This window comes from Raphanus sativus, chromosome 7, assembly GCF_000801105.2.
Source record: "Raphanus sativus cultivar WK10039 chromosome 7, ASM80110v3, whole genome shotgun sequence".
Classification (NCBI taxonomy): domain Eukaryota; kingdom Viridiplantae; phylum Streptophyta; class Magnoliopsida; order Brassicales; family Brassicaceae; genus Raphanus; species Raphanus sativus.
In genome coordinates, this window is record NC_079517.1 from 16,143,037 (window position 1) to 16,154,441 (window position 11,405).

Sequence of the window (11,405 nt, forward strand, 5' to 3'; positions counted from 1 at the left end):
TTTAAAATGAAAATTTTGGAAGATTTTTTTAATAGAAAAATAATTATTTTAGTTTCAAAATTAATTTAATAAAAAATTATTTATTTTTCAATTTTTAATTTAATTTTAAAAATTTGAAAATTTTGGAAGATTTTTTTTTAAAGAAAAAAAATTATTTAATTTCAAAATTAATTTTATAAAAAAATCTTTATTTTTTCAATTTTTAATTTATTTTAAAAAATGAATTTTTTTGGAAATGTTTTGATTATTTAAAGAAAAAAAATATTTCTAAGTTCAATTTGTTTTTTACAAAATCTTTATTTTTCAATATTTTGTAATTTTAAAGATCTTTTATGTTTTTAGAGAACTTTTTATATTCAGTGAGTACCAAATAAAGTTAAATGTGTTTGGAACTATATTCAAAACGCTTTTAGCCCAATGGTTAAAAATACATTATCATTTCACCCAAGCAACCCGGGTTCGAATCCAGGGTTCTACTTGTTTTTATTTTCAGATCATGTAAAACAAAAACGACGTCGTTTTAGTTAACGGAACAATTAATGACATCAATTTTCTTCTGTTAAGTTTGCTAACGGCGTGCTAAATTGGCAAGTCAATAAAGACATTGTTAATAAATTTTAAAGTCAATGAAAAGTTTGGTATTTTTTTGGCCAGTCCAAAAGTTCAGGTTTATTTTGGCAATTCGTGGAAAGTTCGTGATTTTTTGGCCGAATTCCCATATATATATATATGTATATGAGGAATTGGGTGTTAAAAAATGTATATATGAGAATAAGGTTCGATTTAGTTTATTAAAAATTAATTTATATATGAAAAGGTAAATAAAGTTTTGTGTAGTTTAATTAGTTTAGAAATTTGGTCTGGTTACTTTTTCTATATATATATTTGATTTAAGTTTTTGTTACTTACAAATTATTATTGGTTTGGTTATGTCATTACCCATCAGAATCCAAACCATTTTAATCCAATCTGTTAACTCCATTAATCCATTCTCTCCATTAATCTATTTGTAACCAATTTTTCGATCCATTAAGATCCATGGTTTAGATTGATCCATTCATTGTTATCCATTTTGACACCCCTACTTTCACCCATACTCCATTCATTTATATAATTACTCCTCCCTATGTTTCATAATAAGTGTCATTTTAGCCATTTTTTCTTGTTAAACAAAAATGTCACTACAATTCCAATGCAAATTATACTTACTTTCAGTTGAAAATTAATTGAAAACTACATTAATTCTATAAATAATATTATTTATCTCAAATAATATTGGTCAGAGAGGTGTAATTAATAACAATTTACATATATTTCCGTCACATTTTTATTCTGTGTGAAAACTGTCAAAGTGACACTTATTCAGAAATGGAATGAGTATATTGCAGAATATTTTGGATCTATTGTATTGCTCTATAATTTAAATTTTCACTGTGGGAATTATACTTAGGTGTATTCTAATGGGTTTCGCGGGGTTTTAATGGAAAATATCAATTTAGACCCATTTAGTTTAATGAGTTTTAAATGCATAGTTCTGTAAAGATTCATTTATTAAATAAATTCTAATTAAAATTACAGTGGATCCGGTTAAACCAATTTAATTTAATATAAATAATTTATTATATTTTTGTGAGAAAAAGGGATTGTGTGGTTTAGACGAAAAAAATCTTGTTTTGCGGTTTAGTCGTGAAAATTTCGATTTTGCAGTTTTGGCGGGAAATTTTGGCGTAAAACAAAATTTTACGGTTTTGGGGGAATCTCATTTTGCAGTTTTGTCGAGAAAACTCGATTTTGCGGTTTTGGCAGTAAACTCGATTTGCGGTTTTGACGGGAAAATTCGATTATGCGATTTTGACGGGAATAATTGATTTTGTGGTTTTGACGGGAAAACTCAATTCTGCGGTTTTGGTAGGAAAAATTGATTTTTGCATATTTGGCGGAAACTCGATTTTACGGATTTGGTGGGAAAACTCAGTTTTACGGTTTTTGAAAAAAAAATCTATTGTACATTTAGGTAGGAAAACTCTATTTTAGGTTTTGGTGGGAAACTCGGATTTTACAATTCTGGCGGGAAAACTTGATTATGCGTTTTTGGTGGGAAACTTGATTTTGCGGTTTAGCTGGAAAAGTTATGATTCTGCAGTTTTGGCGGAAAATTCTGATTTTACAGTTTTGGCCAAAAAACGAGTTTTCTAGTTTTGGCGAGAAAATCTGATTTTGTTGTTTGGCGAGAGAACTCGATTTTTCTGTTTTAGCTAGAAAACTTTTTTTTACTTTTTTCGCGGAAAGAGTGATTTGCGGTTTTGACGGAAAAATTCAATTTGGCGGGGTTGACGGGAAAACTTGATTTGCGGTTTTGGAGAAAACTCGATTTACGGTTTTGGCAGAAAAACTGATCAATTTATTGGTTTTGGCAGGAAAACTTGATTTTTGCGTTTTTGGCGGAAAATTCAATTTTTGTTTTTAGCGAGAAAATTCGATTTTACGGTTTTGACGGAAAAACTTGATTATGGGTTTCTGGAGGGAAACTCAATTTTTGGTTTTTGCGAGAAAATTCATTTTTATGGTTTTGACAAGAAGACTCGGTTTTGATAGAAAAATCTGACGGAAAAATCGATTTACGTTTATATAATAAAAATCAGTTAACATTTTTTATTTGTTTCATTTAGTTTTTGTTAATAGAGCATAAAATTATACAAATAAAAATTAAATCCATAATAATTTAAATGAGTTTAAATGGGTTAATGTAAAATTCGTGGATCTAAATTGATACTCGTAATAGTCCTATTTTTAAACGGGTCTAAACGGATATAGATTTTGAATGGGATGAGTTTTAAAAAGATGAGTTTAAATGAGATTGGTTTAAACGGGGTGGGTTATACTACACTGAAACAAGGAGGCTATATAATAATGTATATATTGAATATCTGATGTGGTAGAGGTTGCATATATGCAAATATATATATATATATATATATTGTTCCCGTCCAAAATACGTAATATTTTTGTTCCTGTCCAAAATACGAAATGTCGCGAAATATATTACATTTGACGGCTGAGTTATAGGAACATTACGGTTGAGTTATGCATACGTTACGGCTAAGTTATAATCAAATTACAGTTGACTTATGCATACGTTATGGTTGAGTTATGGTTACAATACAGTTTTTTTATAATCAAATAATGAGTTATGGTTGCAATACATCTTTGTTATAAGCAATTCGACCAAAAAGGCTTTGAGCAGGCTCAAGATTCATCATCCAAAATTAAATTGAATATAGAAACCAAAAGAGAAACTAAAAAGACGAGTATATAGATTAGGAATCAAGAGACAAATATGTTGCATAAACAACATAGATTTAAAAAGTCAAAAATCTGAGATAGTTCCATTGCTGTGGTTGTCGTCTTCGATCGTGGTCGGTTAGAGAAGAAGATTTCTCTCCTCCAGTGTCATGTATGGTGATCCGACATCCTGCTGCTCCCTCTATCATCGGAATCGTCGTTTTACAGAAGAAGAAAGAGTTAAAGAGAGAGAGAGATGAAGTGACTAAATCTCGTCAATTGTAAGAAAATGAGAGAATAATTTTTGGCCTTTAGATTTCATTTAATCAATGGCCATAAATTGGGATCCTTGAAAAAAAAAGATTAACCAATGAGAAAAAGGGTGAGGATAGACAAAAAATAATAATTTTGAACCCTTAGATTAAAATCAATCAATGGTCCTGAAAAAACAATATACATTGTAATTTTAGTTCTTTTCAATTTGTTTTAAGAATTTCTTAAATTTAAAGGATGTAGTTACGTGTTTAAATCAAAATTTAAACTGATTATAAATTAAAGATTATTTTTTAAAATGATTAAAATTTGAGTTTAACCCCTAAACCCTAAACCGTAAACTATAAACCTAAACCTAAAATTTTAAATAATAAAAATATCAGATTTAATATTTAAAGATAAACTTTATAATTTTTATAACTTTATAATTCTATAGTTTAGGATTAGAAGTTTAGATTTAAGAAAAGATTAAAGTTAGAGTCTTGTAAGTAAGAGTTGTATAAGTGATTGTAAGAGAACATATATCTCAAGATCAAGTTAAAGTCTCAACTTGAAAATTCAAGAAATTATACACATTCAGTTGATTTATATTCACTTGTTATTGATAAGATGATCTTCAATATAACTTTTTAAGGTACTTGAATTCAGTTTTCCAATTTTAGGGTATGTTTGAGGTAAGACTGAGTTATATAAACGATACGGCTGAGTTATCTAAACGACACGGCTGAGTTATATAAACATTTTCTGATTTTAGGGTATGTTTGAGGTATGACTGAGTTATATAAACGATACGGTTGAGTTATCTAAACGACACGGCTGAGTTATATAAAGATTTTTTGATTTTAGGGTATGTTTGAGGTATGGTTGAGTTATATAAACGATAGGCTGAGTTATCTAAACGACCCGGCTGAGTTATATAAATATTTTCTGATTTTAGGATATGTTTGAGGTACGTCTGAGTTATATAAACGACATGGTTGAGATATATAAACGACACAGCTGAGTTGTGTAAACATAGCATAAGTCAAATACAAAATACATAGAAAACCAAAAATACAAGTTTTCTATATCATTCTGGTGATAACACCTCCATGTCTCCAAGCTTCATTGAACTCTTCTTTATCGTCTCTGCTGAATCCGTCACTTCTTTCCGTCTCCTCCATTTTCTTCTTTTTCAATCTTCTTTTTCACTCAGATCTGAAAAAATTAGATTATCCAAATATGGATATCAAATCACAAACAAACTTAAATAAATACATCCCACAATTGTTGATTTGGGTATTTTGGAATGTATTTAGCTTTTCTCCTCGAAATGCAAACTTTTTATAGCTAGGTTTTTAGAGATTGGCGGGAAGTAACTCAGTCACAACTTCATATTAACCTGCCGTAAAAAAAAGCAACTCAGCCACAATAAAAATCAGTCATAAACTCGAAAAACGTAACATAAAAGATGATTTCGGGCGGTTGCAGCAAATAAGATTTCATAGAAACAATTGGAGACGATGATTTCGGGGAAGACGATATCGGAAAAGACAAGACAGAGAGTTAGTTCGAGGAAAAGGGAGTAAACACAATGTTGACAACGATTTCAGGGAATAGGCGGTTAGAGTTCATTTGGTTCTTCGACAAAGTTGTGTTGTGTTGTTGTGTTTTTTTTTAACGTTTATGTAATTAAAGAGACTGTTGATTGTTCTCTGTTGCTGATGTGGATACTTAATTAGTGATGTGGATTTAATGTTTAAAATATTTCAATTAAAAAAACTAATAAAAAGTTTTAATTGTAATTTACTAAAGGTTTACAAACATTTTAGGGTCTGACTGAATAGCACATGTGGCGTTATATTTTTGGTGGAAAACATTTTTACTCCCACTTCAGCTAATATTAAACCAATCAGGTTAAAAGTTTTCCACCTATTTTTCTGCCAGTTACTATTTAAATAGAGTAAAATTGATTGATTCTTTCCTCTTGTTCTTCTAAGAAAAAAATGTATTACGCTTGATTTGACATCTTTTCTTTCCTTATTTTATTTATTTACTCTAACAGTGTTACTTTCAATTCCTCTATAATTATTACGCCTAGTTACGCTAAAATTTACCAATCGTACTTTTAGTAATTCATGAAAAATGTATGTTATTCTAGTCATTTTTCTCTTTTTATTACTGCTGCGTAGTTGAAAAAATATTTAATTAGTTTATTGAAAATTCAAAATAGATTCGTCGGTATCCGAAGGATTTCCTATTATTAACACCCCTTTTTGTTGGTTGTAAGATTATGTATACACACGTTTATATTGTCTTTTTTGTTGTTTTTGAAGAATGAAGAACCTTGAGTTCTGTGAAGTGTTAGCTATTTATTGATATACAAATATGCAATATGCATATAGTCTTACCACGACAACAAACCGATTGTCATTACCAAGGAAAAACCCGATTTAAAACATGTGCTATATTTACATTTCGGTTGTCCAGTCAAGAAAGCCAGCCAAAAGTTGTTATCTGCTCCTTTTTAAGTTTCTTTGTCGCAATTTATTTCTTCATCGTTTGTCATGAGGTCTATTAAAACAATGAATAACGAAACTGACCTCACTACGTGCTATAATATTAAAATTAGATTTTGATACGGCACTTTAAAATGGTGGATTTATTTTTTTTTAATTTTTTTTCTAAAACTTGAAAGTATTTGTGAAATGCAACATATTCATATATTTTTATTTATTCATTCTATTATTATTATTTTATAAATGAGTATTTATGTTTATAAAGTTAAACTTGGTTTTCTATTTTTTAACAGATTTAACTTGTTAATAAATTATTATATTACTATTTTAATAAAGGTTAATGTCTTTCTTATAAATAATCCAATATTTATGAGATTTTAAATTATATAAAGAAAAATAAAAATTACTAATGATATGTTTAATTTTTGTTGATATAAATATTTGAAATTAGCTCAAATGGCCCAAACGGAAAAATGAGAAAATAGAACAAATATAATTGGCCAAATAGCCTATAAGAAACAGATTGTCGGTTGACATTCCGAATGGTACTGTATACCAAATGTTTATCCCGTGGATACTAACCTACATATATTTCACTTAATATTTACTAGGTGCTTGTCCGCGATTTCGCGGATATAAACATAATTTGAAAACTATATACTATATTCAGTTTGGTTATTTCGAATAGTAATCATAATTATTAAAATGAATTTTAAATTTTAAATACTTGAAAATAAAAATCTTCATGTTATAAATTTTTTGAAGAGATTTGAAATACATCGATAATTCTGTAAATTTAAATTTAAATTTCCAAAATTCTTTTTGTGATATAACTTGTGGTTAATACAAATCTGAAAACTAATGAACAAAACAATTTCTATTCTTCACATTATTTTGTATACCATTTTATTTTATTTAGATGCAAATTAATTACAAAGTTTCCATAATTTCTTAAATCACAAATCACTTTTCTCATACATCTTTTATTTAGGGGTGTTACTGAGAATTGAATTTATAATGATTATTAGAATTTTCAAGTTTGGTGTTATTGGTTTATAGATTCTCACATTCTCATTAAAATCTATTGTTACTGGTTTGATGATAAGTCTATATAAAATCATTTCTTATTCAAAAAGTTTAGATTCTAATGGTTCTTCAAATCTATTAAAGTAAGTGTTACTGTGAGTTGTATTGTTAAACTTTTAACTCATAACCCAAGATTTGAAATTATTTCATGTTTCACAATATACAAAATTCTCTATAACTCTTTCCAAATTTGACAAATCTCGTAATTTTTTAAATCAACAAACTATAGAAATCTAAGTCCCACTAACACCTCCTTACTACCTTCTTACTGTTCAACATAAATATCACAATTGGTTAACCAAACAATTCTATCTTTAAATTTTCTTCTATCATCACAATATCTTATCAAACACTAATTCATTTGACCAAGATTTTCATTAAAAGTAATTTAAATTTTAGATATTTTTAAGAGTATTATTTTCATTTTTAATTACTTTTTGGCACTTTAATACACATATTTTTTTTAAAATCTAATTAACTAACTATATATCAGAAATTAATATCTATATTATAAAATAACATAATGTCATTATTTTAGACATATATACTTAATAATATTAATGCGAGATTTAATAGTTTATTATATCAAAATATCATGTTTCTATTTGTATAAAATTTGTCAGAACTTTGTTATCATACATTGTAAAATTTTATTATACCGTAAAAAACACATATCATTATTTTGTAAGAAAAATTATTTTACATTAAGTTTAAACTATATTTTCCATTTTCCATCTTCAATTTTATTAGTTTTAGAGCTTATCATTTATAGTGATTTTCTTTAATCATTTTTTCTCCATGTTGTAAAACAACACAAAATTAATTAATTTAGTAATACGTAAAACACATGTATATCAACAAACAGATAAAAAACTTAGTACATAAAATATAAAATAATCAAGAACACAACACACAGGTTTTATTATTCCTTACACGTGTTTTTAAGTCTTTTTTCCTTTTTATATTTAAAAATAAGTATATGGCAATTTTATTATAATCAAACTTATACAAACTATATGAGTAGAGTATTAACTGTAGTTTCATATTACTAAAATGTTTCTATTTTTATTAAAATAATTATTAGTAATTTTTATCATTGATTAATATTATTCTCAACGACTTACCATATATTTTATGTTTTAAATATACAAATACTTCAATCATTTTAGAAAATGCTAACTCAACTAACCATCAACATTTGTTATTAAAATGACTGGAAATTTTTAAAATTGTGTATTTGAATGTTTTGCATTCATTGGACCTAATAAATGTTGATGAACGAAGGTGGTTGTTGAATCTTGATATATTTAGATTTAGATTTTTTTTCATTAAACAATGTTTCTCATTTCATAAGAACTTGGTTTTTGTTTTATGTTTTTTTCATTTGGTTTTCTTTTTATCAATAATAATGTTTTCATTTCGTTTGATTTTGAATGACCATGGTTGATGTTCCTTTCTTATTTTCAAATCGATTTTACTATGCTTTGGTTACAAAATTACAAATCAGGTATTTTAAATTCAAATAACTGATTTTATTTATGTTTTGGTTACAAAATAGGTACAAATCAGATATTTTTAAACCGAATTACGATTGGGATCTGAACCCGAAAGTACATTGGATTGTACCAGTTCTTTGAAGATTTACTAACCCCGATCCGAACCCGATAGAACCCAAATCGGTCATGCACCAAACTTTTAAATAAACCGAAAGGAGCTAATTTTGATAAACCCAAAAAACCAAAATCCGATTGGATAAAACCGAAACCCGATTGATACCCGAACGCCCGGACCTACATAAGATCGAATACAGCGATGGGCTCACCTACAATGGGCTTACTCCTTGGGCTAGCAATAATACGAGGGTATTTTGATAATATTACTAAATTCAAAATTTGGAGAGAAACTTGGAGAGTGGATTATAACCGCGGACTTTATTCTAGATTGCCACAGTCACTCCCATCTTCGTTCTAATTTAACCCACCAATAAAAAATATTGTAAATTTTATTATATTTTAATGAAAACATGGTGAAAATCGATATTGCCCTTAATGAAACCAAGTATTTACAAGATCCAACCTAACTATTTGATTCGACCCACTATAACTCGGACGACCCGCACATTGCTATCCTTTCCCCCTTTGTCTGTCGTTCTCAACTTCTTCTTTTCCCAGAAATCTAATCTCCACTTTTCTCCTCCTCTGAAAACTCTAGAACCGACGAAGATGATGAAGTCCACCGCATCCATCGCTTCTTCTCCGGTCTTCCCTTAATCCCTCTTGTCCTTTCTTTCTCTGATTTCTTAATTTTTCCAACCCAAATCCATCTTCTCTTTTCGCTCTTCTGTGTAAAAAGGTATATTTTTCTTCAATTTTTGATTGATTTTGTTGTGGGTTTGAAAGGATTGTGGTTGAGAAGATCCGGTTAAAAACCGGTTGAGCAGATACGGCTCAGCGGTTGGATCCCAAACATGAGCTTGGATTCACCAACCGGTTCTCTCAGGTCATCTGATCAAAGAAGCGAAAGATCAGCATCAGTTAAAAAAACATTAGCAGGAAGCAGAAGAATTGTTGTACCTCCCAAGCAACCTGATATCCTCGCTTCTGTCGAAGAGATGAATGATAAGTTGATAACTCTCCAGTCTATTTACTGTGAGTGACTTTTTTTTCTTCTGTTTGCATGAAGTCACGACTTGTTAAACATATGTTGCAACCCCTGTATTATTTTAGCCTTAATGACCTTCCTTCACTCATAAGTCATGGCCTTTTGTCTGCTAACATGTGGTAAATACTCTGTTTTAAGTTCTTGACTTCTTGTGAATTACTCGTGAATGTGTCACTGACTCGTGAATGGTTGTGTTTGGCCTGTGTAACACAGACTGTGTTCTCTCCGTTTTTTTTTTGTGACTAGCTTGTTGCTGTCTCATTTGAATGTGTGACTGCAGTTTGAAGTTTCTGACTAAGTTTGCTATGTGGTCTCTTAGTTCTTTTTAAACAGCATTCAGAAACATTAGTTTTATCTATTTTGTTAAGCTAAAAGAATTAGTCAGACGTATTGATGGTAAGCTAAGTTGCTATGTGGTCTCTTAGTTTTCTGTTATGCTATTGTTGTTTGTTAGTGACTCAGTAACATAAGAGTTTGTATAGCGAATATATAAGTGTGTTCTTTGACTTTGTTGAGTGATTATTTTGTTGCTGCAGACTTTGGAGTTCGTGAGAACAGATGTTGAAGCCTCAGAAGAGAGCTAACATGTTGGAGATTTGGAATCTTGGAAGAGTACAACTTTGGGTTTTTAGTTTTATGATAAACATTATAAAATTATGAATAAAAATATGTAAACTTTGAATTTTTAATTTCATGATGAACATTTACAAGTATAAATAAAAAATATGTAAGCATTGGGTTTTTAATTTCATGCTTAATTAAAGACAAGGCAACCCATATCCTAAGTAAAAAAATTGTACTAATGGGTTTATTAGGTATTACTATGACAAAAACATTGTCAACACTTCATGAAAAAAAAAAAAAAAAACTTAAGACACATGTCTAAAACGTGTAACACATTGTAAAAAAAAAATACATGTCTAAAACGTGTAAAAGATAATATTAAATAAACATGTTTGAATATTAAAGTGATATTTATTTTACTCTTAGTAGTACTCAAGGTAGTAGTAATATTTCATTCTTCATAGTAATATTTTTGCAAATTATAATATTTTTTAGTAATACAACATCATTAAACTAAATTAATTAGTAATACCAATATATTTAGACAGTTTTAGATTGTATTTAACACATTGGCAGAAAAAAAATTCAGAAAATATGTGTTTTCTGAAATTCATCTCATGATGGCCTTCCTATCAAGACATTAACTAGGAAATATAAGGGTGTTTTCTATTAAAATGAGAAATTTTCTAACAACTTGAGATTTTAAGAGTATTTTATGTTTATTTTGACAAATAAACACATGCATGGACATATAATCACGTAATTTACGAGATACATCTTTTAAAAATAAATAATAAGAAGAAAATTAATGTTCTTAGAAACATGCATAACAAATAGTAATACAGAGTAGTTTTCTGGTAGTTCAGGGTAATACATAGTAGTTCCTAGTAGTCCATATTACATATAGTAGTTCTAGCAGTACTAGTAGTTCACGCTTGTTTGAATACAATACCAATTGAAAGTAACTAATCTTCACCATCCCATCTCCATTTCCTTAATCTTTCTGCATATATACTCGACCAATTCAGAATATGTAACATC

The 11,405-nt window shown here is 28.5% G+C and overlaps 1 long non-coding RNA gene across 1 annotated transcript; it reads left to right on the plus strand.

Annotated features, from left to right (window-relative positions):
• The first annotated feature begins 9,577 nt into the window (after positions 1–9,577).
• On the plus strand, positions 9,578–10,546 carry LOC130497616 (uncharacterized). Its single transcript, XR_008936618.1, has 2 exons — positions 9,578–9,787; positions 10,337–10,546. It is a non-coding gene; the product is annotated as an uncharacterized LOC130497616 (long non-coding RNA).
• The last annotated feature ends 859 nt before the right edge of the window (positions 10,547–11,405 follow it).